At 38.3% G+C, this 27,749-nt stretch overlaps 1 non-coding gene and 1 pseudogene across 1 annotated transcript; both read right to left on the reverse strand.

The window, feature by feature from the left end:
* Positions 1 to 17,764: 17,764 nt before the first annotated feature.
* On the reverse strand, positions 17,765 to 18,572 carry LOC100971860 (small ribosomal subunit protein eS7-like; annotated as a pseudogene).
* A 157-nt stretch (positions 18,573 to 18,729) lies between these two features.
* LOC112440151 (U4 spliceosomal RNA) lies at positions 18,730 to 18,868 on the reverse strand. Its single transcript, XR_003028341.1, has one exon. It is a non-coding gene; the product is annotated as a U4 spliceosomal RNA (small nuclear RNA).
* Positions 18,869 to 27,749: the final 8,881 nt, after the last annotated feature.

The following is a 27,749-nucleotide window of genomic DNA, read 5'->3' on the forward strand; positions in this document are numbered from 1 at the left end:
CACTAAGTTATACAATAGATTTCTTGAAATTATTCGTTCTTCTAACTGATATTTTGTAGCCTTTGACCAGCATCTCCTCAATCCCTCATTCTTCCTGCAAAGCATGTATTTTCTTCAAGATGACCTGAGCACCTATGAGCTCTCAGCATTTCATACACTGACCACTATAATCTGGCCAATTTATGACCCATTTCTTAGCTCTTTCCCCATTAACGCCTCCGGAGATATGTTCTATGTGGTTCACAGCATCCACATCTGCTCTCCTAAAGTTCATACTACAACTCCTTACTCAAATAAGGACAGCAGCAAAGAGCATTGACTTTGGTGTCAGACAGACCTGGATTTGAATCTTGATTCTATCCCTTAGTAGCTATGTGACCTTGGGGAAGCTTTTCACCTCACTCAGCTTTATTTTCCTTATCTATATCATAGGTATGATAGTAATACAACTTTCCTCCTAGCATTGTTACAAAGATTAACTAATGTATAAAGCACTTACATAGTGCCTGGCGTGTAAATGTTTAAATGTGGGGGCTTTCTGGGATATAGTGTGAACTGAAAAATAAATAGAAGCCCAAAGACAAATATGTCCTTTTTCCTTCTTCTTTACTGCTCATCCACCTCCCACGCAGACACACCCACACACACAGTAATAGAGATAAACGTTGAGTCAACAAAGCAGACAGAGAAAATGGACACTGATTCAAGAGTTAAGAACTATAGTTACCCAGCAGCTGGAGCTGACAGAAGAAGTCATTTCCAAAATGATAAAGTTAATGTCAAATGAATAAAATGAGAGTGAAAAAAACACAATTAAATTTGTTAAGATGTCACAAGTATGTTTCTTTCTTATATTTCTTACTGTCTTCTATATCACCACCAAACTTCCAGTTTTATTTATTTTATTAACGTTTTTATTTTTGCGGGTGCATAGTAGGCGTATATATTTACAGGGTACATGAGATGTTTTGATACTGGCATGCAATGAATACTAAAAACATCGTGGTAAATGGGGTTTCCATTTAATCCATTCTCCATGCTCTATATTTTTATTCAAATAGATTTGCCTTCCAGAAAACCACCTAATCACCATCATATGAAAATCTTCATATTTATAGACTAGTTATCAAGCATTAAACAAATTACTAAATAATTCCATAGGGCACTGTGCAGGTATGGTCAAAATAACACACACACTTGATCCATGGGAGTTTACAATGTAAAATGGAAAAACACAAATTGGAAAGTTAAAAGCGTGTACAGTGATCTCCTTTCTATTCTTGTCCCCATTTTTCTCCATCCCTTCTTCCATAGGTGACCACATTTTTAAGTTTTAAATTTCTTATATATCTTTCTAGCATTCCATTATTCATTTAGAATAAAACAATTACAGATTTTTTCTCACAATTTCGCACATAAAGTAGCATAAGTTTTGCTATTCTGAACATCAACTTTTAAAAATTAAATCTGTTTTGAGATAATTGTAGAGTCACATGTAGTTGTAAGAAATAATACAGAGAAATCCCATGTATCTTTTACTAGTTTCTCCCAAAGGCAATAGCTTACAGAACTATAGTACAATATCACAACCAGAATAATAACATTGATAACACTCTGGCTTCACTGCAAGAATCCCTCAAGCTGTTCATTTTATAGCCACACCCCCTTTCTAGCCACTCCCATTCCCTCCTAACCCCTGGTAACCAAAATTGTATTCCTATTTCTAAATTTCTGTCATTTCAAGAACATTATATAAATGAAATTCTGTACTATATAATCTTTTGAAACAGACTTTCATCACTCAACATGATTCTGTGAAGGTTATTTCACATCGTTGCATATGTCAATACCTCCTTACTTTTTATTGCTGAGTAGTATTCTATGATAGTAATGTACCACAGTTAAGTTTTCACCCAGTAGATGGTTTCTAATTTTTGCCTATTATGAATGAAGCCACCACAAACCTTCAGGTACAAGTTTCTGGGTGAACATAAGTTTTCATTTCCCTGGGATAAATGCCTAGGCATATATAATTGTTTGGTCATAAGATAGCGATGTTCACTTTTATGATAAAATATCAAACTGTTTTCCACAGCAGCTTTACCATTTAACATTCCCATAAGCAATGCTTGAGTAATTCAGTTTCTCCATATTTTTACCAGCATTTCGTGTTTTAATTAGTTTCGATTTTATATTTTATGTTGATAGTTGTACAGCGATATCTTATTGTGGTTTTTATTTGCATTTTCCTAATGGCTAATGATGTTGAACAAATTTTCAAGTGTTTATTTACCACCTGTATATCCTCTTTGGTAAAATTTCTCCATGTCTTTTTCCTATTTTCTACTTGGATTGCTTGTTTTTGTTATTGTTTGTTTGTTACTGTTGACTTTTAAGAGTTCTTCATGTATTTTAGATACTAGTCCTTGTTGGATATGTGGCTTACAAACATTTTCTTTCAGTTTGTAGCTTATCTTTTCATCCACTAACATGGTCTTTCAAAAAGAAAATTTTAAAATTTTGACTGAGTCCAATTTATCCCCGAATGTGGATCAAAGTTTAAGATTCCTTCTTAGTGTATGTTCTCTGACACCACCCTGACACCAGGGCTCTGGGAGGGACAAGTGGAGGGATGGTTTTACACTCAGCCTTTGCTCATATGGTTGGGAGTAAGGACATAATTTTTTTCTGTGGTATTTTGCTGGAGTAGTTATTGTCTAAAAGTTTTCTGTCATGCTAGCCTGCCCATTTTCTGGCCCTTTTGCTAGAGAGAGTAGGCTTTTGTTGAGGGTTTTTTGGTTTTTGGTTTTTTTGTCTGCTCTCATCGGTGTTTCCAGGATGCCAGCTTTTTTAGCAACAAGTCTTGGGTATATAAGGCAAAAAGAAAACCCACAGCACTCACCACCTTGTTTTTCTTGGGTCCTGAGATTTGTAGCTGGTCTGCTACCTTCTCTCTACCTTTCAGAGTCTTCTTACATTTTCTTTGTTTTGTTTTTAATGCATGTATAATGTCTAAGATTTTGATTTGTAATTAGAGAGAGGAATAGGGAAAATTACTTCTACTCTACCTTCCTGGAAACTGTGCCTTATTTTTTCATTTAATTAAGAGAGTTATCTATGTCACCATATAGAGACTTTCCCATTTTTACAGCTACACAGTATTCCATTACATGGATGTACCATAATTCATTTAGCCAGTCCCCTATTTTTGGACACTTAAGGAATCATATGCAATTATTAACAATTCTACAGGTAATAAGATCATGCAAATGTCATTTTGCCTGCATGTAGTATATCTGTTGGACAAATTCCCCAAAAGCAGGATTGCTGGATCAAAAGAAATATATGCATTTGTTTTTGTTAATTGTTGCCAAACTGCCCTCCATAGGAATGGTACCAATTTATACTTCAACAAGGCAAATATGAGAGTATCTATTTTCCCATACAATGTGTTTGTTATCAATCATTTTCCCCAAATTTATATATGAAAAATGTATCTTGAGTTATTTTAATTTGCTTTGAGAGGAATCTAGCACATATATATATATTTATACACATGTGTATATATATGCATATGTGTATATATGTATACATATAGATACACATATACACATATGTGTATATATATGTGTATATATGTTATTTTTTTTTCCAGAGCCATCTGTGTTTCCTTTTCTCTGACTTGATTGCACATATCCTTTGAACAATATTCTATCAGTTAGTTGGGCTTTATATTCATTTCTAGGATGGCTTTTTAAATTAAAGGTAAGGTATTATTTAAATATATTAAAATACATGCATTTTAAATAGTAGTTTGATGTGTTTTGACAAATATGTTCACTCATATAGCCACCAATACGGCCAACACATAGGACACTTCCATCACCAAAAATGTTCCCTTATGCCCACTGGTAATAATTGCCCCTTCCCAAAACATTCTCAGATATAACCTACTTAACAAAAAGCTGACTTAATTAAGAAGGACTAGGCAAGGCATTGTTTTATTGGAAGCTTAATTACCCCTCTCCTTTGAGTCTAATTTTTAAGTAAAGCAGAAGGGTGAATATATGACTACTTTATCATCTTAAATTATGAGCCATTTGAGGACAGGAAACGTGGCTTTAATGTATTTTATACTGCATTTAGCATTTGCAAGTATTTAACGGACTTTATTGTCAATCAGCATTTGCTTCTAACTTGAAACTAGTGATCAATTGTTCATTAAAAATGAAGAAATAATTGACTTGTGGTTTATAATATAAAACAGCCTCTTCTTACCTGATGTTTTATTCCTGACTAAACAATTGTGAGTAAATACTTATATTCTTCTGAAGAAAAAAGGATGACAGCAATAGTATACAGACCTTTTCAACAAAATTACAGTGAGCAATGCATCCTCATATTGAAGTGCTCTACTGCAGAGCTGATGTGTAATCACTGAGCCCCAGCCAGCTTCACAGGGCTGAAGAGGAAAGCCATTTTGCCCCTATAGACCAGAGGATCAGCTTTCAATTACTGCAATTTGACTTATTTTTTACATTGTTTTTATCAGTGTGGGAAGAATGAAAGTCATAGAATCTGAAGATAGATGGAAGTCATCTCAATTAATTTTCAATTTATTACTCTAGGTAGCACGGAGATCTTTAACCTTTCGTATCAGCCATTCCAGCAAATAAATGTGAATCTACTATAAAATGTCAAGTTCTCAACACCAACATTTTAGATAGGTTGAATGGGGCTGTTGCTAAGCAAGTAGCATTCCTCTAAAATTAAAATCAAACAGAAAATCTTTTTCATTGGAAGTATCTAAATATGATTAAGAGTAGGTGCTACTTAAGATCATATTTATGGTGAAGTTCTACATAAATGTGGCTTTCACCATGCAAAATAACAACTTGCATATTCAAGTAAATCTTGTAATGAGGAATGAAGTCTCTTTTTCTAAAAACTTCACAAATATGTTCACTCTTGCAGCCACCAACAAAATAAGTACTTAGAATATTTTAGAGAAAACACTTCCCCAAGCAGCAGAATGCTTTACTTGTGCTAGCCACAAAATTAACGTAAGCCCTAAATAACCTAATAAATGGATAGCTTAATCCCATTTCAATGCCTCTCACCCTCACCCAGTAGACTCTTTCAAATTCAAATAACTCCACCTGTTTTCCTAAATGCAAAAAGAGGCCTAGTCAAAAAGTTGCTACATTCATATTTTCTGTACTTATAAACTAAATTTGAAGTCCTTCCAAACTCTAATTTTGCTCCAGGTCAGGTAATTTTTCTCTAGAAAGTTTCACAATTATTAAATTTCTTATTTAGTCTCTGAACAATTCTACATATAGTTTTTGGCTACAATATCAGTGAAACCTTTCCAAGCCATTCTTGTTCAATGACAATATGAGAAGCAATGGTAAGCAATAGGTTCACACTTAAGTTTATAGCCACAGTTCCACTTTGGGGCATAAGTTCATTGATGTGCAAATATGATACAATTTTGAAAATACTATAGTGTGGGGGGTTTGAAGAGAGATATCCCAAACAAAACAGACTTATGAAGAACTCAAATGAATAATACCTATTGAATTAAACTACACAGAAAATGATTAATCAATAATGAATAATTAGGAGTAACTTTTATATATATATATTATATTTTAATCCATTCCTGACATATATTTTAATCCATTCCTGACCCCTCAGGCTTGTTCTCCCTTTGGGTCAAAGGAGTGTCTAAACACAGAAAACAGAAAAATTATACAGAAAATGAAACAAATGTGAATATGCCAAAACCTAAAATCTAAGAGGCAGAGTCATCCTATAGATGTAGTGAACTTTATAAAATACTAACAAAGAAAAAATAATATTTGTATATTGTTTTTTAGAAGTTGTATCTGATTACAACAAAGCCGTCTTCAAAATTATTAATTTTTCATTATTCATTTTGTCTGTATCAAATAGAATGAAATTCCATGTCAGGAGAATATATTATTTGTTGAAATGAGCCAGAAGTTATCAAATGCAGGTCATGTGAATAAAGTATGTGACAAAGCTGGTTAATGCCATTTTTTAAAACTCAAACACAAAGGGGGCAATTTGGCATCAAAATAAGTAAAGATGGTAAAATATTACAACCTATTGAATAAAAAAATTCATGAGTCTTAACTGATATAAACACATAATACATAGAAACATGCACTATCAGGGAGAAAAGAAAGTTCTTCTTTGCAATGGAATGTTAATTAATAGCTACAGAAAGAACGAGAGAAAATTGTCATTTTGCAACATCATAGTAATAATTGATCCAGGCAAGAGTCAACAGTGAATGTCCCACAGATTGTTTATTAATTACAAACACAAAAATGGTAACTTTCCAGAAGAAAAATTTGGTAGACAGCACCTTCAATGAGTGATGAAGGTTGAGATCATCAGTAATGGAGCTAACTCAATCTCAAACCACCTGCTATAAACCACCAAGAAGGACACGCAACATTTGTTTGGCATTCTTGGTAAAAAGGCATAATCTAATTTCTAATTATGAGTTAACATCAAACAAACGCAAACTGAGGAGCACTCTATCAAATAACTAGCCTGTGCTTTTTTAAAATGTCAAGATATGACTCACAAAGAAAGACTGGGGAACAGTCCCAAATTTTTAAGATATAACTAAATTCAATACACGATCCTGGAATGGATCCTGGCCTGGGGAAAAAATAACTATACAGAATATCACTGGGACAATTGATAAAATCTGAATATGGACCATGGATAATAGTAATGTTTCAATGTTAACTTTTCTGATTTTACCATTGCATTGCGGTTATGCAAGAGAATATCCTTGTTCCTGGGAAAAACACGTTGATGACTTCAGTACAAATGAGCATGATATCTAAAATTTACTCTCAAGTGTTTCAGAGAAAAATACAAACATATATTTAAAAAGCATAAGTTGGGTGGAGCCAAGATGGCCAAATAGGGACAGCTCCAGTCTACAGCTCCCAGCATGAGCGACGCAGAAGACAGGTGATTTCTGTATTTCCAACCGAGGTACCGGGTTCATCTCACTGGGGAGTGTTGGACAGTGGGTGCAGGACAGTGGGTGCAGTGCACCAAGTGTGAGCCGAAGCAGGGAGAGGCATCGCCTCACCTGGGAAGTGCAAGGGGTCAGGGAATTCCCTTTCCTAGTCAAAGAAAGGGGTGACAGATGGCACCTGGAAAATCGGGTCACTCCCACCCTAATACTGTGCTATTCCAAACGGTCTTAGCAAACAGCACACCAGAAGATTATATCCCGCACATGGTTTGGAGGGTCCTATGCTCACGGAGCCTTGCTCATTGCTAGCACAGCAGTCTGAGATGAAACTGCAAGGCAGCAGCCAGGCCAGGGGAGGGGCGGCTGCCATTGCCAAGACTTGAGTAGGTAAACAAAGCTGCCGGGAAGCTCGAACTGGGTGGAGCCCACCACAGCTCAAGGAGGCCCGCCTGCCTCTGTAGACGCCACCTCTGGGGGCAGGGCATAGCCAAACAAAAGGCAGCAGAAATCTCTGCAGACTTAAAAGTCCCTGTCTGACAGCTTTGAAGAGAGCAGTGGTTCTCCCAGCATGCAGCTGGAGATCTGAGAACGGACAGACTGCCTCCTCAAGTGGGTCCCTGACCCCCGAGTAGCCTAACAGGGAGGCACCCCCCAGTAGGGGCAGACTGACACCTCACACGGCCATGTACTCCTCTGAGAAAAAACTTCCAGGGGAAGGATCAGGCAGCAACATTTGCTGTTCACCAATATCCACTGTTCTCCAGCCTCCACTGCTGATACCCAGGCAAACAGGGTCTGGAGTAGACCTCCAGCAAACTCCAACAGATCTGCAGCTGAGGGTCCTGACTGTTAGAAGGAAAACTAACAAACAGAAAGGACATCCACACCAAAACCCCATCTGTACGTCACCATCGTCAAAGACCAAAGGTAGATAAAGCCACAAACATGGGGAAAAAACAGAGCAGAAAAACCAGAAACTCTAAAAATCAGAGTGCCTCTCCTCCTCCAAAGGAACGCAGCTCCTCACCAGCAACGGAACAAAGCTGGATGGAGAATGCTTTGACGAGTTGAGAGAAGAAGGCTTCAGACCATCAAACTACTCCGAGCTAAAGGAGGAAGTTCAAACCCATGGCAAAGAAGTTGAAAACCTTGAAAAAAAAATTAGACAAATGGCTAACTAGAATAACCAATGCAGAGAAGTCCTTAAAGGACCTGATGGAGCTGAAAACCAAGGCATGAGAACTATGTGAAGAATGCACAAGCCTCAGTAGCCAATTCGATCAACTGGAAGAAAGAGTATCAGTGATGGAAGATGAAATGAATGAAATGAAGCGAGAAGAGAATTTTAGAGAAAAAAGACTAAAAAGAAGGGAACAAAGCCTCCAAGAGATATAGGACTATGTGAAAAGACCAAATCTATGTCTCATTGGTGTACCTGAAAGTGACGGGGAGAATGGAACCAAGTTGGAAAACACTCTGCAGGATATTATCCAGGAGAACTTCCCCAATCTACAAGGCAGGCCAACATTCAAATTCAGGAAATACAGAGAATGCCACAAAGATACTCCTCGAGAAGAGCAACTCCAAGACACATAATTGTCAAATTCACCAAAGTTGAAATGAAGGAAAAAATGTTAAGGGCAACCAGAGAGAAAGACCAGGTTACCCACAAATGGAAGCCCATCAGACTAACAGCTGATCTCTTGGCAGAAACTCTACAAGCCAGAAGAGAGTGGGGGCCAATATTCAACATTCTTAAAGGAAAGAATTTTCAACCCAGAATTTCATCTCCAGCCAAACTAAGCTTCATAAGTGAAGGAGAAATAAAATACTTTACAGACAAGCAAATGCTGAGAGATTTTGTCACCACCAGGCCTCCCCTAAAAGAGCTCCTGAAGGAAGCACTAAACATGGAAAGGAACAACCAGTACCAGCCACTGCAAAAACATGCCAAATTGTAAAGACCATCAAAGCTAGGAAGAAACTGCATCAACTAACAAAAAAAATAACCAGCTAACGTCATAATGACAGGATCAAATTCACACATAACAATATTAACCTTAAATGTAAATGGGCTAAATGCTCGAATTAAAAGACACAGACTGGCAAATTGGATAAAGAGTCAAGACCCATCAGTGTGCTGTATTCAGGAAACCCATCTCATGTGCAGAGACACACATAGGCTCAAAATAAAGGGATGGAGGAAGATCTACCAAGCAAATGGAAAACAAAACAGGCAGGGGTTGCAATCCTAGTCTCTGATAAAGCAGACTTTAAATCAACAAAGATCAAAAGAGACAAAGAAGGCCATTACATAACGGTATAGGGATCAATTCAACAAGAAGAGCTAACTATCCTAAATATATATGCACCCAATACAGAAGCACCCAGATTCATAAAGCAAGTCCTTAGAGACCTACAAAGAGACTTAGACTCCCACACAATAATAATGGGAGACTTTAACACCCCACTGTCAACATTACACAGATCAACGAGACAGAAAGTTAACAAGGACATCCAGGAACTGAACTCAGCTCTGCACCAAGCAGACCTAATAGACATCTACAGAACTCTCCACCCCAAATCAACAGAATATACATTCTTCTCAGCACCACACCACACCTATTCCAAAGTTGACCACATAGTTGGAAGTAAAGCACTCCTCCACAAATGCAAAAGAACAGAAATTATAACAAACTGTCTCTCAGACCACAGTGCAATCAAACTAGAACTCAGGATTAAGAAACTCACTCAAAACTGCTCAACTACATGGAAACTGAACAACCTGCTCCTGAATGACTACTGGGTACCATAACGAAATGAAGGCAGAAATAAATATGTTCTTTGAAACCAACAAGAACAAAGACACAACATACCAGAATCCCTGGGACATATTCAAAGCAGTGTGCAGAAGGAAATTTATAGCACTAAATGCCCACAAGAGAAAACAGGAAAGATCTAAAATTGACACCCTAACATCACAATTAAAAGAACTAGAGAAGCAAGAGCAAACACATTCAAAAGCTAGCAGAAGGCAAGAAATAACTAAGATCAGAGCAGAACTGAAGGAAATAGAGACACAAAAAACCCTTCAAAAAATTAATGAATCCAGGAGCTGGTTTCTTGAAAAGATCAACAAAATTGATAGACTGCTAGCAAGACTAATAAAGAAGAAAAGAGAGAAGAATCAAATAGACGCAATAAAAAATGATAAAGGGGATATCACCACCGATCCCACAGAAATACAAACTACCATCAGAGAATACTATAAACACCTCTACACAAATAAACTAGAAAATCTAGAAGAAATGGATAAATTCCTCGACACATACACCCTCCCAAGACTAAACCAGGAAGAAGTTGAATCTCTGAATAGACCAATAACAGACTCTGAAATCGAGGCAATAATTAATAGCTTACCAACCAGAAAAAGTCCAGGACCAGATGGATTCACAGCCAAATTCTACCAGAGGTACAAGGAGGAGCTAGTACCATTCCTTCTGAAACTATTCCAATCAATAGGAAAAGAGGGAATCCTCCCTAACTCATTTTATGAAGCCAGCATCATCTTGATACCAAAGCCTGGCAGAGACACCACAAAAAAAGAGAATTTTAGACCAATATCCCTGATGAACATCGGTGCAAAAATCCTCAGTAAAATACTGGCAAAGCGATTCCAGCAGCACATCAAAGAGCTTATCCACCATGATCAAGTGGGCTTCATCCCTGGGATGCAAGGCTGTCTCAACATACGCAAATCAATAAACATAATCCAGCATATAAACAGAACCAAGGACAAAAACCACATGATTATCTCAATAGATGCAGAAAAGGCCTTTGACAAAATTCAACAACGCTTCATGCTAAAAACTCTCAATAAATTAGGTACTGATGGGACGTATCTTCAAAATAATAAGAGCTATCTATGACAAACCTACAGCCAATATCATACTAAATGGGCAAAAACTGGAAGCATTCCCTTTGAAAACTGGCACAAGACAGGGATGCCCTCTCTCACCACTCCTATTCAACATAGTGTTGGAAGTTCTGCCCAGGGCAATCAGGCAGGAGAAGGAAATAAAAGTATTCAATTAGGAAAAGAGGAAGTCAAATTGTCCCTGTTTGCAGATGACATGATGGTATATCTAGAAAATCCCATCGTCTCAGCCCAAAATCTCCTTAAGCTGATAGGCAACTTCAGCAAAGTCTCAGGATACAAAATCAATGTGCAAAAATCACAAGCATTCCTATACACCAATAACAGACAAACAGAGCCAAATCATGAGTGAACTCCCATTCACAATTGCTTCAAAGAGAATAAAATACCTAGGAATTCCACTTACAAGGGATGTGAAGGCCCTCTTCAAGGAGAACTACAAACCACTGCTCAGAGAAATAAAAGAGGATACAAACAAATGGAAGAACATTCCATGCTCATGGGTAGGAAGAATCAATATCGTGAAAATGGCCATACTGCCCAAGGTAATTTATAGATTCAATGCCATCCCCATCAAGCTACTTCCTTACACCTTATACAAAAATTAATTCAAGATGAGTTAAAGACTTAAATGTTAGACCTAAAACCATAAAAACCCTAGAAGAAAACCTAGGCAATACCATTCAGGACATAGGCATGGGCAAGTTCTTCGTGTCTAAAACACCAAAAGCAATGGCAACAAAAGCCAAAATTGACAAATGGGATCTAATTAAACGAAAGAGCTTCTGCACAGCAAAATAAACTACCATCAGGGTGAACAGGCAACCTACAGAATGGGAGAAAATTTTGGCAATCTACTCATCTGACAAAATCTACTCATCTGACAAAGGGCTAATATCCAGAATCTACAGTGAACTCAAGCAAATTTACAAGAAAAAAACAACCCCATCAACAAGTGGGCGAAGGATATGAACAGACACTTCTCAAAAGAAGACATTTATGCAGCCAAAAGACACATGAAAAAATGCTCATCATCACTGGCCATCAGAGAAATGCAAATCAAAACCACAATGAGATACCATCTCACACCAGTTAGAATGGCAATCATTAAAAAGTCAGGAAACAACAGGTGCTGGAGAGGATGTGGAGAAATAGGAACACTTTCACACTGTTGGTGGGACTGTAAACTAGTTCAACCATTGTGGAAGTCAGTGTGGTGATTCCTCAGGGATCTAGAACTAGAAATACCATTTGACCCAGCCATCTCATTGGGTATATACACTGGGTATATACCCAAAGGATTATAAAACATACTGCTATAAAGACACATGCACACGTATGTTTATTGCGCCACTATTCACAATAGTAAAGACTTGGAACCAGCCCAAATGTCCAACAATGATAGACTGGATTAAGAAAATGTGGCACATATACACCATGGAATCCTATGCAGCCATAAAAAATGATGAGTTCATGTCCTTTGTAGGGACATGGATGAAGCTGGAAACCATCATTCTCAGCAAACTATCACAAGGACAAAAAACCAAACACCGCATGTTCTCACTCACAGGTGGGAACTGAACAATGAGAACACATGGACACAGGAAGGGGAACATTCACACACTGGGGCCTGTTGTGGGGTGGGGGTAGTGGGGAGGGATGGCATTAGGAGATATGCCTAATGTTAAATGATGAGTTAATGGGTGCAGCACACCAACATGGCACATGTATACATATGTAACAAACCTGCACATTGTGCACATGTACCCTAAAACTTAAAGTATATTAAAAAATAAAATAAATAAAAATAAATAAAATAAAAAGGGAAATAAAATAAAAAAATAAAAAGCATAAGTTAAAATAAGAGAGTAAATGGGGTCAAGATTTAAGCAATTTGTGTATCTGGGTAAAAGTACATATAACAGAAATTCTGTGTGCTGTTCTCATCTTTTTGTAAGTTTGAAATAATGCAAAAATAACTCGTAAGAAATAAAAGAGAATATAGTCATTAAACTTTCTTAGGAGACCATAGGAAGTGTATAAAAATATTCTTTAAAAGGTTTGGAATCATAGAAACATAGTAGGAATCATACAAATCTATGCTAAATAATCCTTAGCAAGAAGAGCTCATGAGATTGCATGCCTCTAGGCTGTGAACATCCTAGGCACATGCTGGCTCCACCCTCTTGCCAGAGAGTGGTCCCATCTCTAGTGGTACCATGTGCCATAATACTCTCTTTAGTTCGTATCTTAGTCACATGGTTTGGAACACTCAGTTCCCTATTTGTACAGCTAGTTAAATCTAAGTGTGTTTATTTGGGAAATAATCATTTGTCCTCTTTGATAATATAAAACAATTATTTACCTCATGTTTACAGATAGGGCCCTTTGCAAATAAAGCTATAAACAACTAGCAAAAAAAAAATAGCCTACAACTCTTGAGGCAAACATCAATTTCATAAAATGAAAGACATTGCAAAAATACTAATAGAGTTTAGTCAAACAGTATATACATATATATGTATATATGCATATATGTGGCTGCAAATACAGTCAGAATAGCAGTACTTTACTATTTTGGTCAAGATGAAAATTTATTAGACATAATTCCCTTTTAATAAGTGACTAGTGCCTCTAAATATTTTCTTCATATCTTACTTGTTTTATCCCCAAAATATCACTCAATTCTCAAACTGGAGGAAGACTGCTCTCTCCAGTAGTAGCTTTAAATCTCACATACCAAATGTCAAAACATAAGAAGTCATTTAACTGAGTCTAAAATTATTTCCCTGCTAAATGGGGTAATACTAGTATTTATGGCATAGGATCATATAAATATTTAAAATGTTAAATGCTTTTTAAAGGGCATAGCATAGTGCTTGGAGCATAATCAGAACTCATACAAGAAACACAGATCACAGTATTTTTGCCTAGAAAGACATGTGCTTGGTGATCATGATGATCATTTTTTAATTGATACGTAATAGCTACATGTATTTATGAGGTACATGAGGGTTTTCTTTAGATATGTGCACACAATACATAAAGATCAAATCAGGGTAATTAGGATATCCACCACCTCAAACAATTATTTTGTGTGTGTGTTGGGAACATTCCAGATTGTCTCTTCTACCTATTTTCAAATATACAATAAATTCTTGTTAACTATAGTTTCCCTACAGTGCTATTGAACACTGTACTTATTTCTTGTATCTTACTGTATTTTTGTACCCCTTAACCAAGTGTTCTTCATCCGTGCTACCCTTCCCAGCCTCTGTAACCACCATTGTACTCTCTAACTTTATGTGATTCATTTCTTTTAGCTCCCACATATGAGTGAGAACATGCAAATAAACTGAGCCTGGCTTATTTTACTTAACATAATGACCTCCAGTTCGATCCATGTTGCGGCAAATTTCTTATTGAGCTTTTCTTCAGTTCTCTCAAAGTGATACATGTAAACTACCATTCCCTTACATGTCGAGCAGTATATGCATTGAAAATCATTTAAGAAGAATTATTCAGTTCTTATGCTCAGCTACAATGGCCATTCAATTCCTGGGAGCAGTCTGATGCTGATGTACAAAAGTGCATCCGTTCTCCTATGCCCGCACTGTTTCTATTTATAGTGGCTACTAAACAAGGCTGCAGGAACAGAGACCACAGCACAGCAGCCACCTTCCAGTGGCTGTCTGCCTTTACTTCTTGCTGTAAGAAATGCCTTTTGTCACATCCTGAGATCAAAAAACACATTTTATTCCATTATTCGTGATTGTTTTCTACTGAAAGATCACAAAATTTCTGATTATATAAAGACTTATTTTGACCTCCGGGACTTTTTAAACACACACATACACACGCATCTAGTTTTGTAGACAGATGAAATTACTCATTACCTTTTTGAAGGAGTTAAAATAGAAAGCAGTTTTCCGACTGTGAAGCACAGCACTTTCCTATTTTTTCTAAAAGTGGCATGTTAATAGGAAAAGCTATCAAAAAGAGCTATTTCTGTTTGGGCATAGAAAATAATCTCTAGACGTGATGTTGTTTCAGATTGATTTCTCTCTCAGTGTTTCTTTGCACATGCTGTTATTACTTTTTAGGAAAGCATACTGAAAAAGAATATATAACAGGACAAAACACTCTCCCATGAGGCTTTGAAACAGATCTTACATAATTAAGTGCCAAGAATAATAATTCGTCTTTTTGTTGTCACACATTCTACTTATCTGAGAAGGCAAAATGGAGAATCAGAAAAGAACAGATCTCAGGGTCCCTGCTTTCTCATGTGTGCTATTTATTTTATGTTTTTTTCCTTCCTCTCTGAAGTCTTATTTATTTACATGTGCAAACACTGTCAAATCTCTTCCAGTTTTCTCATTCCCAGACAAGCTTCTAGAAAGAAGAGTCTGCTCCCAGTGGCTCAGTTTGCTTTCATCATGTTTGGCAGCACCTCTGCTTTCTGCCCTCTGACTCCTGAGCTCCTCGGACCACCAACATGGTGATCACCCACTTAGTTGCTAAAGCCAAGGGACCTGTCTACATCCAGTTCCAGTTTGGGCATGCCGAAACACTCCTGCAAATTGTTACTTCCCAATGTTCCCCACTTGCCCTTCTCCCAAATCTCTGGTTTGTTACTCTTAATTTCTTTGGAAGCCTCCCTTTTCCTTAAATATTGGTGTTTCTATTTTTTCCCTCTCTCTCCTCACTCTACATACTCCTCTTAGATGTAGAACGAATTCATTCCCATAGCTTCAAGTTCCACGTGGGTCCCAGTGAATCCTATTTGTAGCACAACTTCTGTCCTGTCAATCTTCTTTATCAGACAAATCCTCTTAGATCTAGCCAGTAGCTCAAACGCCACATTCCAGAATAGAGTTTAGTATCTTCCTACTGCCCAGGCTGTGCATTCTCCTGAGCTTCCTCCAATGGATGAAGCAACCTATAGTAATAATAGTAGCTCACATTTATTCAGTATTTATTCTGCACCAGGCAGTTTGTTACTTTTCCTTTTTTTTCCGACTTTTGTTTTAGGTTTGGGGGGTACACGTGCAGGTTTGTTACATGGTAAATTGCGTGCCACTGGGGTTTGGTGTATGAATAATCCCATTACCAAGGTAGTGAATATAGTACACAGCAGTTAGTTTTTCAACCCTTGCCTCCCCACTGCCCTCCCTCCTCTAGTAGTCCCCGGTGTCTCTTGTTCTCATCTTTGTGTCCATGTGTACTCAAGAATCATCTATGACAAGCCCACAGCCAACATCATACTGAATGGGAAAAGCTGGAAGCATTCCCCTGAGAAGCAGAAAAAGACAAGAACGTGCACTCTCACCACTTCTGTATGATTTTCATATGTGCTCTTGCATGTAATGTTCACTACAAGTCTAAAAAGGAGGTACAATTGTTATCCCCATTCTATAAATGAGAACAGGAAGCACAGCATGATTACAGAACCTTGCCAAAGCCACACAGGATAACGGACAGTCTAAGAGACTTCAGATTCAGATTCTTAACCACTTTGCCAGACTGCCTCTCTTCCATCTCCTGCTCTCTTTCTCTGATTGATAACATATTTCTTAACCTCATCTTCTCTGCAACAGCCTTGGTTTAGTTTTCATTATTTGTTGCCTTGATTGCTTTATAAAGGCTTCTTTTAAAATTATTTACTATAGCTACTATACAATGGAGCTATACTATAAAGTATATTCTCCATTTTACTTTGGGAATCATCTTCAAAACACCAATCTGATCACGTTAAACCACAGACCCTCTCTATGACATAGTAGGTCTTTCAAGATTAGATTCCTGTCTACTTACCCAGTCTCCTCTTTCTTTCTTTTGTATTCAAAGATGTTTTAATCATACCAATACATGCACCTGGTTTAAAATTTATATATTAGATTGAAGCATAGTAAATCACTGATATTTAACCAATTTCAGTCTACTAAATAGCAATTTCATATTCGGCTTATTATTACTGAAGTTTATAATGGAAAACAGTAGCTCCTTCTTTGTCCCTCCTTAGTGCCAAATATACTCTCCAGAGACAACCATTTTTTATCATTTCAGTTGGTTCCTGATGTTCCCTTCACATTTCTTATACTATGCTAAAAGAGTTTAGGTTTGGCTCTGACAAGCTCAAAGCCATGCCTCAAATAAGAAAGACAGGGTTTTTGTTTTTGAGTTTTTCTCTTACATAAAAGACTTGCGGTATAAAGAGCCAGACTTCTCCCAGTTCACATTCCACTGCCACTAGAATGTAGCCTCTGTCCTCACAGTCTGAGGTAGAATCTATGTTTTAGAAATCAAGATGGGGAAAATAAACAAAGACAAAAAGGCAAAGGGCACATGGACATGCTGTTCCTTGAAGGATTTCAGGTGCTGTCACTTGAAACGTGTATGTACAACTCATGAGCCAAAACTTCATCCCAGCCTGGAGGGTGGAGAAGTATTGCTTGCACTGGCCAGCCATGTACCAAAGCCTCCTGTTGCACAAGGAGAGACAGCTTCTGGGCGACCTCTAGAAGTCTCTTCTACATAGGTATATACTTCTCTATCTAGATTTATCAATACTTCAGACTTTATCTTTAAATTTCCATATATGACACACGTGCATTTAACTTCTGTACTCTCACCTCCTCTCTCTTATTTCTTAAATATAGTTAAAAGCTACTTTTAGTTGAATCCATATAATCTGATTCAGAAAATATAACTCGCTGCAAAGAAAAAGTTATCACAACATTATTATTATTTTCTTCTTTTCTTACCGTGAAAATATTTTATTTAGTCATTTTTGTTTACAATTGAAACTCTGGGAACTCAAAATTAACATCCTTGCCCGTGAGCTTCTTATAGACACCAGAAAAAATTTTAACTTTATGTTCCACATTGTTCTGCTGTGCTTTGTCCAAATGAACCTTTACGAGCAGGCCACCGTCCAGTTTCATGCGGATTCTCTTGCCCAAAATTTCACTTGGGAAGACCAAGTCCTCAAGGATTGCGTCGTGCACAGCTGTCAGGGCACGGCTCCTGGGATGCTTTTGCTTATTTTTCATACAGCTTTTTCGAGTTGGCTTAGGCAGAATTCTCCTCTGAGTGATAAAGACAACATGCTTCCCACTGAACTTTTTTTCCAATTCGCTTCTAGCTGGACTTGGATTTTCTGGAAAGATTTCAGTTTAGGAACGGGAACAAAGATTATGATAGCTTTCCGACCACTACCAACTTCAGTTTCTTTGGCTGCCATAATATTCAGCTCCCTGAGCTGAGCCTTGAGGTCTGAGCTCATCTCCAGCTGCAGAAGAGCCTGGGAGATGCTGGGCTTGAACTCGTCCGGCTTCTCGTCATTGGGCTTCATGATCTTGGCGCTGGAACTGAATATGGCCTTTTCCTTGCTGAGCGCCAGCTTAGGAAGAGGATCGATACATTATTTTTTGTAGAGCCTTTTGTTCACTATTGTGTCACCTTTTTAAAAATTCTTATTTTTTTTGCTTGCCTAATTTTCATTTAAATGTTGTTAATACTTTCCTTCATCTCTAAGTTACCACCGACAATTTCATCCATTCCATTGGGTCTACTTTTTTTCTGGATGGAGCTCTGCATCATGACGGCCTTCATTCTCCTGCTCTGAACAAGGATGGTTGCTCTCTAGGCCCTCTGAATGGTTTTCAGCCAGGCACTTCTTTTGCTACTCTCCTTTGTTAGAGACATGCTTCCCTAGATTCTATGTTTGCCTCTTTCTTTGTCTTTTTTTAAATCTTGGTCACTAGAGACTGTCAAAAATTGCCGGTACCGACTATGTTTCAAGTTGTCATGGTGGGATATTGGGAAACGTTATCAATTAGCAATAATTGCACCTGGAATAAACCTCACTGGCTACCATACTGCCACTGTGCAAAGCTTATGCTTTCCTCTTATTTGATTTATTCCCGTATTTTGCTGGAACACATCCTCCATTAATCGCTTAACAAAGGTTCCATGAGGAGGTCTTCATCTGTTCTTTTCATTTTTAAGTATCAAGTTCTCAGTAAGATAAAGATAGATAGATGACAGATGATAGACCAATAGACAGACAGACAGACAGAGGGTGGCTGGATGGATAGATGATAGATAGATAGATAGATAGATAGATAGATAGATAGATAGATAGATATACATACATACATAATGAAATGGATTGATGGATGGATTAATATAGAGAGAGAGGGATGGATGGAGGAATAGATAGATAGATAGATAGATAGATAGATAGATAGAGTGAGTGAGTGAGCTTTTCCTTAGAATTTTGAAAACCATCTTCTACTCTGTCATTGTTCCTAGACTTTCTTTGAGATGTCTGGTACTATTCTGATTCCTAGTCCTTTACATGTGTCTTTTTTTTCTAACACTCAGAAGGTATTTATATCTGTGTTCTGAAATTTACTTTATGTCTGTGCTCTGCAGTTTCACTATGAAGTGTCCTCGTGTGGGTCGTTTCCATTCTTGGCACTGGCGACTTGGTAAGGCTTCTACATCTGGATATTAATATACTTCAATTCTAAGATATTTTACTGTATTTCATTTTTATCATTTCCTTTCTTCCATTTTCATTATTTCTTTTTGGAGCTTAGTCAGATGTGGAACTTCCTATATTTATCTTCTAAGTATCTTCTTTTTTCTAATATTTTCCACCTCTGTTTTATTTATTCATTTTTCCTTTTTTGAGACAGAGTCTCACTCTGTTGCCAGGCTGGCATGCAGTGGCATGATCTCAGTTCACTGCAACCTCTGCCTCCCAGGTTCAAGTGATTCTCCTGCCTCAGCCTCCCAAGTAGCTGGGACTACAGGCACATGCCACCACACCTGGATAATTTTTTGTATTTTTAGTAGAGTCGGGGTTTCACCATGTTAGCCAGGATGGTCTTGATCTCTTGACCTCATGATCCGCCTGCCTCGGCCTCCCAAAGTGCTGGGATTACAAGTGTGAGCCACAGCGCCCAGCCTTCTACCTCTGTTTTTTGTTTGTTTTTTGTCTTTTAATTGAGACAGAGTCTCGCTCTTTCACCCAGGCTGGAGTGCTGTGGTGTGATCTCGGCTCACTGCAACCTCCACCTCCACCTCCATGATTCTCATGCCTCAGCCTCCCGAGTAGCTGGCACTGCAGGTGTGCACCACCACAACCAACTAATTTTTTTTTTTAAGTAGAAATGGGGTTTCATCATGTTGGCCAGGCTAGTCTCAAACTCCTGACCTCAGGTGATCCGCCCGCCGTAGCCTCCCAAAGTGCTAGGATTACAGGTGTGAGCCACCATGCCTGGCCTCCACCTCTGTTTTTATTGTATTTTGAGAAATTTTCTTGACTTTATGTTCCAAACCTTCTTTTTTATAATTCTAGCCACCTGATTTTTAAATTTACCTGTATGTTAATTTTTAAAGTTGTTTTCTGGGACTTTTTAATAGTTACAGTATGTTCTCACAAACCTTAAAGTTTTAGTTGGAGCTGTGAAATTTTTATTTGGGAGAGGTTAATTCTGATTTATGCATTTTTTTGCTGTGGGCACTTTCTCTGTATGTTTATTTTATTTGTTTGTCTTTAGCTTTACTTTTATGCCAAGAGATCTTTGGTTTGAGTACATACTAAAAATGAAAGCTTAAAAAGCTAACAGGCAGCTTTCTGACACGGATGAAGTATGTCAATTCACATGTTTCACTATGGATTGACCCAGTGCGAATCACATTTTCACTGGCGATTTCTAAACATTAATATGTGAAGAATTTTCCCTGAAGCCATTCTATTTTCCAGAAGAGTTCTCCTGTCTCCTGATTGGAATATGTGCAACAAAGGAATAGAGATCAACCATCCTTGAGTGCAGCTCTTCAATCAATATTACTAAATTTTCCCTTAATTTCAAGTATTCACTATTTAATTCCTATAGAAAAAGAACCTACAATCTTTTGTCTGAAAGCTACAAATCTAGTTATTGGTTCAACTAGTTATTGGATAGAAATAAGAGCTGAGATTCCAGTTCCATATTCAGATGTGTAAGCCATTCCTTTGTTTGTACCATTTTTAGTTCCGGACTTTACTTCCTATATTCTGAAATATATACCATCCTGACCCTTTGTGCATTTGGGGGGACCAAAAAAAAAGCCCTTCTTCTTCTGTATAAGCTTCTACACTGATAAGTACGTAGTTTTTATCCTATCCAGAACTGATATTTAACTGACATTCACCAGGTTAGCCATGACAGTTCATGAAATAGAAATACTATTGTCCTTCTTGGTTATTAGCTACCTCTCCAGAATCCCTCACACACACATACCCCACCACATCCTCTCCCTGGGAAACCCCCTTTTCACATGCACCCACACGACTCTTCACAGGAAGCAGATGGTGCACAGAAAATGGGAGCATTGAAGGATTTAATGAAGAGAGCATTTACAGCAGCATGAAGAGGGTTAAGGGAAACCAACAAACAAGGGATGGGACAAGACACCAGAATCATCAAGATTAGAAAGCTATTACCTCCTCTAAGCCTGAAGAGGCAAGAAAGGAAACTGTTGGTGCAGCTAAGCAAAGCTATAGCTATAGAATGGATTACCCTTCAGAAACTGTGGTCCTAGGTAGAGGATAGAAGGCACACAAAACCATGGCTCAGCAGGGAAAGAACCAATAGAATAATGATCCTGATACCCCTGATGCCTCCTTTAGCTGAACCATCAGGTAGTCAAAAAGCAAGGGAGTCCTCTCAGCTCTAAAAGCTTAGTGAAGAGTACATCTAGATAAGCCAAGGGGTGACAGAGACTGTGCAGCACACAACTGGTTCAGCAGAGGGTTTTCAGGAAACTCTTCTGCACGACAACAGGCAGTTCTTTCTGATTGCTTGGGCCCTGCATCGTACTTATTTTTAAATATTTTAAATAACATTTCTGCTTCTATGAACTTCCTAAATTCACAAACTATAACAATCTTTCATCTACTAACATCCCCTCTCTCATTCCCTTTTTCTCTGTGGATTTACACCGACTGTACATGGGAGTCAGGGGAAAGGGGAAATGATTTATTTCAGTTTAATGGAGTCTCAGGAGGCAGGAGCAATAATTGCCTGTGAACAACCTGGCATCTTATCCAATCAAAACACTACTGTTTCCCTTGATTCAACTACTTCATCCATTTGTAGATCTTTATAAATGCTATGCCATCTCACACCACCAAGGCATTTTTCATCTAACTAGAATAACCCTCATTTACCTAGATAACTCCAAATCTTTCTATAGGTCAGCTCAAAAATCACCTCCCTTAGGGAGCCCTGCCTGGCCCTTCCCCAATCCATCCTAAGTGCCCTCCTGTGTGCCTTTATAGCACTGTGTGCTTACCGCTATTGCCACACTTTTCCCATTTTGCTGCAATTGTCTATGTCTACTCTTCAATGAACTATTAGCAGAAATAGCATATCTATGTTCAGTGGTTCTCAATCTTATCAGACCAAGCCCTCCTATTTATAAGTATATTTAGTCCTTTTACTCTCCTAAAATGAAATCCATAGTTAATATATCCTACATAAAAACATGCTTCAAATACCAAGAGGCCTGATGGCTTTTGCAGCAAGAGTGTAGCACAGATTCCTGACATTCACCTTCTTGGGCCAGAAGCCAGGGCTGCATCTCTGAGGCCAACTGCAGTACCCAGAGAAGATCAAGCACATTCTGCCCTGGCTTCAGGAGGACTCACCAACACCCTGTGCATGTTCAGCATGCAGTGCCTTGAACAGAAGAGTTTTCTTTGCTGGCAACCAAACGTGTATCCTGCAGAGGTGTTTGGAGGAGTTACTGTGGTACTATGTTATATATACGATTTATACACAGATGCTAGGTAATTGCCTCCAAGGGAGTAAAAATCTGGAATGCCAATGGATCTCAAAATCTTTTTGGGCAGTCTCGAGTTCCCCACCAGGAGATGCATATTTGGAACCAGCTTATGGAAGACATCAGTGGAGACATTGGAGACAGAATGCAAACAGATTAATCCTGATTATTCAGGTTAAGGAGTAGACCAACTGCCAAAAGTTATTGACACAATGAAAAACAACCACAATGACAAAAGAATCATCAAGTGTGCTTAGAAGTCAAAAAAATCTCCCTTTGATCATTCTGGTGTCATGTTAGTTATCAGTTTGATGGTGGGTAGTGAACTTTACCAGGGGTCAGGAAACGTGGGGCCCTGGTGCTTTTCAGCATCACATGATCCCACATATCATAGACCTGAAGCCAAGTGACTCTACATATTTTGGAAGATACTCATATATACCTAAATCTCATTGAGCCACTGAAAATTAATTAGACATTTCTACAAGTTCAGAACATTAAAAAAGTTAAGATAATTAGTGATGTTAAAGCTGAAGATATTCAGATTAAAGGTCATGGCATTCATCTAACTATTAAAATTAGAAATGTTCGTCTGAAATGTCTTTGCATATTTTCAGGGTTTGATCAGTCTTTTGGAGATGGTCTGACTGCCCTGGTGAGATTTTTATTTGTGCTTCAAATGAAAAAAGAACTAGGTCAAAACCACATTAGTATCCTATCAGTTACTATGCATCATTAAGAACAGCTTCCACTGGGGATAATTCTTTTAGTAAAAAAGGCTCACCTTTTTAGAAAAACAATACCATTGATGTGATTAAGAATGTATAAAAATTCTAGCAGTATGAAAAAGATAAGAAGATTGAAAGTTTATATACCCTTAAAAAATGCATGCATTTCAAACCTACATCTGTATGAAGAAGGTGAGTGAATTTCAAGTGTTGTATAAACAATATCACTTTAGCAGTATTTAAATACTATCAATCACAATATACAATGTAGCTATAGTCTTTTGAAATATGTTTTATATATTTCTATAAATATTATAAATCAGCATTCTGTTCTCAAATCAACAAAATGCCCTCAGTATAGTATAAGAGCAATAAGAAAATTATGTATAATAAATGAGACTAAATCATTGATGAAGACAAGTCTTAAATTAGTCAGATGTTTGCAACTATATGAAGAATCACATCGAATATAGTAGCTCCTAATGCAGTTATAGGTATGTGACCTAAGAGACTCAAACCTAAAGAGACTGAACAAAGCAAAGGGTAATCTTATTGCAAGTTACGTAGTATATTTGCATTCTTGAAAAAAATCAGCATATTTGAGTTAAATGGAGTTGGACTCTGGACTCAAATAACTACAAAAACAAATCTTTCATCTATTGTCTCTAGACACATTTTAATCTTTTTGAAATTAGAAAATTCATCTTACAGTCAATGGCTTCTTACAGTCTCTTTCAATCAGGTTGCAGCCAAGATGAGGAAACTTGATCAGTTGTTCATTTCCTCATCACTTCAATTGGGTTATCTGCTTTGCAGGTATTACATGTGTTGAGTTTAATTGCTATATAAAATGTCATTTAAAGAGATTATATTATGAATCAGCATCAATACAAATAATTATTCACAAGCGTGGAAGCAGGAAAGTGGACATCATTTTGAAATTACAAAGTATTCGTCATTGGAAGAATAACTATCATCCAATATTTTTTTCCAGAGGAACCTCGAACTGCTAGAGCACATTTTTTTTTTTTTTTTTTTTTTTTTGAGATGGAGTCTCGCTCTGTCACCGAGGCTGGAGTGCAGTGGCACGATCTTGGCTCACTGCAAGCTCCACCTCCCGGGTTCACGCCATCCTCCTGCTTCAGCCTCCCGAGTAGCTGGGACTGTAGGCACCCGCCACCACGACTGGCTAATTTTTTTTGTATTTTTACAAATACAGTGTTAGCCAGGATGGTCTCGATCTCCTGACCTTATGATCCACCCACCTTGGCCTCCCAAAGTGCTGGGAGCCAGGATGGTCTCGATCTCCTGACCTTATGATCCACCCACCTTGGCCTCCCAAAGTGCTGGGATTACAGGCGTGAGCCACCACACCTGGCAGAGCACATTTTTTTAATTAAAAAAAGAAGACACCATGAATAAATGTCTTACATTTTCATAATGAAATATATGCAAAGATTAACTATCGTATGCCATTCACTGCAACAGAAGGCAGAAGAATTTGTAGATCCATCTGAGTAACGAAAAGGAGGAGTATTTGTAGGTTGCTCAGAGTAGTTAAAAGAAATTTCAGAAGAGCAAGAGCTGTTGAGACTGATGTGTGTGTTGTGCAGAACTATACTGAAGGAATTGTGTCATAGTATAATTTGCAGTGTTCCTCCTTCTCAGTTATATATACAATTATAGTACATCTTAAAATCAATGGTATCTTACATTGAGTGAAATATGGCACTTAAATGTCTTGCAAAATATTTCAAAATCTTGTGGAACTTGGAATAGTTCTTCATTGTGAAGGACTATCCTACAAATTGTAAGATATCTAGAATGTTTGGCTCCTGGCCACCAAATATCATGATAGACAGCAAAAAGAAAAATCAAATAAATTGCAGAACACAACTGGGGATGGGAGTGGGAGTTGAGTACTGTTCTGTTAGAAACTACTATCCTAGAGCTTATCCCAGGAACTAGTACATAATAGGTGTTCAATAAGTGCTTTTTGAAGGATGATTAATTAATTACTAAACTTTAAAATTTCCCAATAGGTTAAATATTGCTTGCTCAGCCATTGACCATTGTTTGAAAGTGGATCACTGGATTATTCATATTGTGGGCTTTAGTTCTCTAGTGTAAAATTTTTGCCCTCCATTTAATAGTGCATTGTTTTAGCAACTGAGATCATGGTATGATTCATTTTATTATTCACTCACACACACATTCAACAAATACTGATTAACAGTTTACCATGAACCAGACATTGTACTAAATACTGTGAAAACAATGTAAAATAATGTACATATAGACTGTTCCCTTGCTTAGCTTACAATGTCAAAGGCAGGAAATTTATAAAGCAATAACAATAAAATAAGATAAGTACTCTGGAAGAGAGCAGGGGGTAGAAATGGGATTCATTTGAGTTTTAGTCATACTAATTCATTTTGCCAGTGGTAGATACATTCCTATTTGGGTTGCAGATAGCACTGTAACTTCAGAGTCTCTGGAGGCTACTATAAAAATCCCATTTCTGTGAGTCTTTAGCTCAGTAGAGAAAATGATTGGTAGCACAACTGTGGGTATGGCATTTTCACTTTATATTGATAATAATGAAGGATACTTTAAATGACAAATATTGAAATGAGAATGTCTATTCAAGCTTTTAGCTCACATTTATTTTCTCAAAAGCTCTACAATTTCAGTCTCAAAATGGGCCCAGTAGAAGTGCTCAGCAGTGTGCTTTGAAGAGCTGTCCAGCAAAATATGTCCTAAACATTCTTCAAATTGAACACAAAGTGACCAACTAGATGCAGTCCCAAAAATGCCACTCCTACTGAGAGAGACCGAATTATTGAGTAAACCACCATAATTTGGGCAGATCTTCAGAGAGAAAATGCTGAGGGTAGATGGAGAAGTGATGCAGGAACCAAGGCAGAAGAGGGATGGAGCTGGGAATCCTGTGTAGGATACCTGAATGCCAGGGCTAGTTCCAGCTCCAATTGCTTCTGAGAAAGGGGTGAGTGAGGGAACTGAGGGACAGCTCAATTTTGCTGCAGACCTCTGGAATCCTAGCTACAGGGGACTCTGTATCCCCATGGACATGGACTTCTAGTGGGGGATCTCCCTAGAGAGCATGTAGAGACAGGCCATTGGACAGCATGGAGCCTGGGAGCTTTTGTACACTAGGCTCTCCAACAGAGAGTGAGGACAGAGGCCCATCCCCCAGGGCTCGCCATTCCCCTCCAGGAGGTGCAGGCCCCAGCTGACCTCTAAGCCAGGAGAAGGGGGGCCAGCTTCACCACAGGACTGGGGGCATCTGCTCTGCAAGCTCTTCTGCCCGCTGTTCCCTCATAGGGTCTATGCCTAGCTTCCCTGCAGGAGTGGGTGCACAGTGCAGCCCCTGCAGCCCACACTTAGTGAGTCACTGCACCTGAGTACTTTCCTGAGGACCCTGGAACACACTGGATCCCTCACCACTAACACAACCCAGACCCAAGCCAGCATCCCAGTGCCCCCAGGACTGTAGCGGGCAGCTCAAGAGTACAAAGCCAAGATCTGTGGCTGGCACTCAGGTGGAGAAGGAGCCCCCATCCTCAGACCACTGAGAAGGGTGAGATGCATGGGTTCCTGGGGCAGAGAAGGAACAGAGTGTGTTTTCCTCCTCAAGGCCATTTCAGAGACTATGTTCATATCTCCCTACCACAGCCTCTGCCCAAGGAGACCCCACCACATGGAGCACCTAACAAAAAAATGTGGGTACAGCACCAGCCATCAGAGGGGCTCCCCCAAGGCCCAAGAGTGGACTGGTGAGGGGGCTGTCTCTCTCCCCTGCCACCACAGAGCATGCCTGTGATACAAGGTAGTACAAAAGAGTCACATTACTGGGTATTAGCTTAGCTACTGGCCATTATTCTTAAGTGCCATCTACTGGATTCCAGCCCAACCTACAACACCAAAAGTTTATCCCACTAATATATACACCTGTGGAACCAAGGGCAAGAACTGACCCAAATATAAAGTTCCTTTACAGAGCCCTGGCCATCTAGAAGCATCCAGAAATGAAGCTAACTGAATATACTCAACTTAAACCGCAGTTGAAGGAACACCAATTCTCCCAGATAAGAAAGAATCAGCACAAGAAATTTCAGACAATCTAAAAAGCCAGAGTGTCCCCTTACCTCCAAATGAGTCCACTAGCTCCCCAGCAATGGTTCTTAAC

This window comes from Pan paniscus, chromosome 5 (assembly GCF_029289425.2).
Source record: "Pan paniscus chromosome 5, NHGRI_mPanPan1-v2.0_pri, whole genome shotgun sequence".
Lineage (NCBI taxonomy): Eukaryota > Metazoa > Chordata > Mammalia > Primates > Hominidae > Pan > Pan paniscus.